This window comes from Cricetulus griseus, assembly GCF_003668045.3.
Source record: "Cricetulus griseus strain 17A/GY chromosome 1 unlocalized genomic scaffold, alternate assembly CriGri-PICRH-1.0 chr1_0, whole genome shotgun sequence".
NCBI classification, from domain to species: domain Eukaryota; kingdom Metazoa; phylum Chordata; class Mammalia; order Rodentia; family Cricetidae; genus Cricetulus; species Cricetulus griseus.
In genome coordinates this window covers 195,156,935-195,161,747 of record NW_023276806.1, presented here as the reverse complement: position 1 = coordinate 195,161,747, position 4,813 = coordinate 195,156,935, and the positions used below count along the sequence as shown (strand labels likewise).

The window sequence follows — 4,813 nt, the reverse complement described above, 5'->3', positions numbered from 1 at the left end:
TTTCCCTGGGTCTGCCTGCCTCTACACATTGCTGGAATTACTGAATTCCCACTTATACCTCATAAATGGTAACTTGTAACTTCTTTGGTAACTTCTTTGACGTCTCCTGAAGTTTCTAAGGGGATGCTATATATCCCAGGCACTAAGCATCCCATTGGGCTGGATCTTCTGAGAATACCTGTCATGTGGACACAAACAGCCCTAGATCTAGTTTAAGGTGTCATACACAGAAATAGTGAACCTAGAAGTCATATTTTAAATGTTAATCCCCAAGAAGCTCTAGGATGGGGGCTGTGATTCCACATTCTTGGCTGTAGTGGGTAATCTGGACTCAGTTTATGGGTCTGAGGGTTCCCCATCCCAAAGGTCTACACTAGAGCACACCTTCCTATCCTAGGGGAGGACCTGCACAAACAACCTGGACCTTGAACAAGAATGGGAAGCTGAGCTAGGGACCAAATCTGATTCCTTCTATCCACATGGTGAAGTCCTAATGCAAAGTGACTGTATTTGGAGACAGAGCCTTAATGGATGCTACGGGAGTTAAATGAGGCCATAAGGCTGGACTTCAAAGGTCCATATGATACCCATATGATATGGGGGGAAAGGGGAAGCTAAAGGGGAACATGAAATGCACCCAAAAGTTCTGTGTTGAAGACTTGGTCGCCAGTGCAGTATTCAGAGGTGGAGCTTTGAGGAAGTTATTGGATCATGAGGCTCTCACTCAATCAATGGGTTAATCCATTGAAACATTCCTAACTAAATGGATTGTGGGAAGATGGTGGAACCTGTGGAAGGTGGGAACCTCTTCCCAGCCTCACCTTGCCCCCGCCCCCACCCAGCCAGCATTAGGAGAGCAGTTGTGCCCTACAATGCACTCCCGACACGCTCTGCGTCACACATGTCCATGGCAGTGATCTGGCCAGCTATGGATGGGAAGCTTTACAACTGTAAGCCTGCCCTCCTCCAGGTTGATGTCCTCCGGTCTTTAGTCGCAAAGATGGGAACCTAACAGGAGCAGTTGGTGAAGCGTGGTGTTAATGCATTTGCTGGTTTTGAGATTGCTACTATAGTAATAAACACTTTCACTTGCTTGACTAAAGCATTTCTGTTTTAAGCACTTCCCTGAATACCGCTGGCTCTTTACTACTACCCTGAGAGATGGGAGTTTATTCCAGTTTGTAAGCACAGAAACAGTCTGGACTGTGAATGGCCAAATTTACCCACTAATAGGCAGTCTCGCAGCATTGACCCCGCATTGCATTCTATACCCAGAATCCTGCTTCATCTTACGTTGGTCTCAGATGGAAATGAGCCATAGCTACAGACTGTCCCTCAACTAATACCCCTGCCTAATACTATACTGCAGGCTCTGGAGTGTCAAGCAAATGGCCAAATGGCTTAATGTAAAGCATGTTTTCCCAAATGGGGTCCCACAGAGCCCCAACTCCTAACAAGACATTTAAATATACGTTTTTCTGTGTAGAGTTGTCCTGTGATCAACTTTAGACAATTACACCAGCAATTAAAAACTCTGAACAATCTTGCAACAAAGAAGTAATTACAAATTTAATTTCTAGATCTTGACAACTTGCTTTCTTCTAGTAGGTTAACTCTTTATATCTTGCCTGAGCCAAGGAAGTCTGTGTCTGCTCCATGAAGGCCCCCACCAAGGTGCAGAAGGACAGCAACAAGGGCAAGCATAGCTACAAGGAGAACTACTCAGTGTATGTATACAAGGCATGGAAGCAGATGCATGGGCATCTCTTCTAAGGCGGTGGGCCTCATGAACTCGTATGTCAACATCTTCGAAATTATCGCAGGCCAGGCATCATGCCTGGAGCCTTTAAACACTCAACCATCACATCCTGGGAGATCCAGAAGACCCTGCCCCTATTGCTGCCTAGGAAGATGGCCAAATATGCCATGTCAGAGGGCACCAAGGCCATTACCAAGTACACCAGCTCCAAGTGAGTGTACCAATCTCACTCCTAAACCAAAAGCTCTTTTTAGAGCCACTCAACAATAAATAAAGTTAATTAAATTGAATTCTGTTAATTTGTCTAGCAATATCTTGGTCCAGAGAGCAGGTGATGTAAGATGGAGACATGTCAGTGCTTAAGAGTAGATACTTACTCCTGATGCCAGAAATAATGGATCACTGAAGCAAGAAGAATTAAAACTACAATCATTATCTTAACCATGTTTGACTCCAAAGCCTGTCACTAAATTGTTCTATTACAGAAGTTGATTAAATTGCTTATTGTTCATGTGCAAATATACATTTTTCCTTATAATATATTAAACCAACAAAACACTGATTACTTTTATCTCTTACTTTCTGTGTTTACAAAATAAACCCAAAATATCATTTACTAACACAGAACAACAGATCTTAAATTATCTACAAACCCAAGGCTGAGATTTTAAAACAACAAACAAGGAAGACTGAGGGACGGAGGAGACAGGATATGGAGAAGCTTGCTGCACAGTCTACCACAGTGGCTGTACACAGTGGGAATAATACACAGTTTTCAAACTGTGGGTGACGGGGGAGAACTCTGTAGGATGGAATCTGGTTTCAGGATAGATTTGGTTTTTCTGATGGGGAAGCACCAAGGCCAAGATCTGACCTCTATGTCTTTCTGTGAATGGAGAGCCAAGGAGGAGAACAGAGACCAGAAGAGGGGGGCAAGATCAAGAGCAGGCCCCGGATTTAGAAGCTGGGACTCACAAAGGGAGAGAAAGCAGTGCGGAGCTTGGCTTGGTGCCACCCGTGATGCCTCCAGTGGAGCCAGGGTTAGTCAGAAACAGGAAGTAATAGAAACAGACGTGCATGCATCTACACACACTATCTATGGAACTTTCTAATAACTCAGTCATTCCTCATAACAGCCTCATGCTATGCATGGGGAAACTAAGGCAGGAGCAGATAAGTAGCTCACCCAATTTCTCAGAGCTAGTAAATGCTGGGTCACAAGTGTTCCCCGGGTACCTGGCTTTACTGTCAGACTCATAGGAGTGCAGAAATGAGAAGGAAGATGCCACTGCCTGGTAAAGTAAGGGAGAAACCAGCGCCAGTGAATGGTATAGAAAGTCTGACTAAGGAATGGAAGCGGTCAGGGTCTAGTTCCAATCCCTCCTTTACCCAGGTGAATGAGGCTTGGTGGCAGCTCATTCTTCAGAATAGTTTGTAGCCCCTTATGGCTCCATGTTCAAATTTAGATTGGAATGCATGGGCAGCACCATGATTGGGGCAGAGGTTCAAGTTCAGGCGCCTTTGTGAGATTCCCTTCTAGAGTTGGGAGCGTGGCTGGGGTTTGTTGAAATGGAAAGGCCAACCAACATGAATTTGAACAACATGAAAAACAGACACTCTTGGCCGGGTGTTGGTGGCACATGCCTTTAATCCCAGTTGGAGGCAGAGGAAGGCGGATCTCTGTGAGTTCAAGGCCAGCCTGGTCTACAGAGTGAGTTCCAGGACAGGCTCCTACAGAGAAACCCTATCTCAGAAAAAAAAAAAAAAAAAAGAGTTGACCAGGCATTTGAAATTATATGGAAAAACAGACACACTCTCTCTTGCTTTGCTCCTCCAATAAGGATCCTTGCGATACCCTCATAGTTCTCTTTAAAGTTGAAGTCTGGAAGTTTGATTAACTAAAATGCCAATAAATTATATGGATTGGGTTACTCACAGCTGGTGTGATCAGATCATTGGTGATGCTGGGTTCTCTTTGAAGGACCAAGAGCACTGAGGAAGATGACACACCATATCCTGCCTGACACACACACTCTCTCTCTTTCACACACACAACATGTAGGCACACACACATGTGCATATACACATACACATAAACACACACAGAGAGCCCAGGGCACCATGAAGAGGACGCAGGTGCACAAGCGCATGGAGTCCCATTGTCTTCCAGACGCTGAGCTGAGGAAGACCACTGCAGGACCAGCAGTAACTTCTTCAACCTCTACTTCACTCTACAAAGATCAACTCTTGGCTCAACCTTCCCGTCTGTACATACCATCTTCTGTCCTCTCCTATAACCAATCCCCTTCTTTCTCCCTTGTAACAATAAGTCTTTCCGCTAAGCCACCCAAGCCCTGCTGCCATGTGGGCACTTTCTGCCAGGCCGTCCAAGTTCCACCGGCCACCACGTTAAGGCCCCAAGTAACACACAGAGACTTATATTAGGTACAAATGTTGCTTGGCCAATGACTAGGATTTCTCATCTGCTAGCTCAGTCTTAATTATCATAAATCTATATATTTTATAAGACTTATAGAGGGCGCCTTCCACTGGCACCCTCACTTGCTGGATCACATTGTGACTCTAGAGCAGAGACCAGGAGGAAGAGAGAAGGGAAAAGGGGACAACTTCCTTCTTGCTCTTGCTTATATACAAGTCTCCCTGCTATGTCACTTCCTGCCTGGATCACTACTTCTTTACTACATTTCCCAGAATCCTCCTTGACTCCTAGTCCTGCCTAACTTGCTGCCTCATTGGCCAAACAGTACTTTATTCAACAATCAATAAGGTAAACATACACAGAAGTACATTCCCCATCACTCCCTGGCTGCTCCAAACCCTCCCCAGAGCCAGCAGAACTGGAGGATGCTGGTAACCCCTTGGCATGTGAATTAATCACTGCTAGAAAACACACTGGAGAGTGAGGGACCCAGGTTAAGAAAACAAACACAACAAAACAAAAACACAGGACAGGGTTCACCACTTGGGAAACACCATGTCTTAGCTGCCTGTTCCAGCAGCGGGCTCCTGAGGACAATAACATATAGGGAGAAC

General features: G+C 45.2%; 1 pseudogene; it reads left to right on the top strand.

Moving 5' to 3' along the window:
* The first annotated feature begins 778 nt into the window (after positions 1-778).
* On the top strand, positions 779-1,974 carry LOC113832821 (annotated as a pseudogene).
* The last annotated feature ends 2,839 nt before the right edge of the window (positions 1,975-4,813 follow it).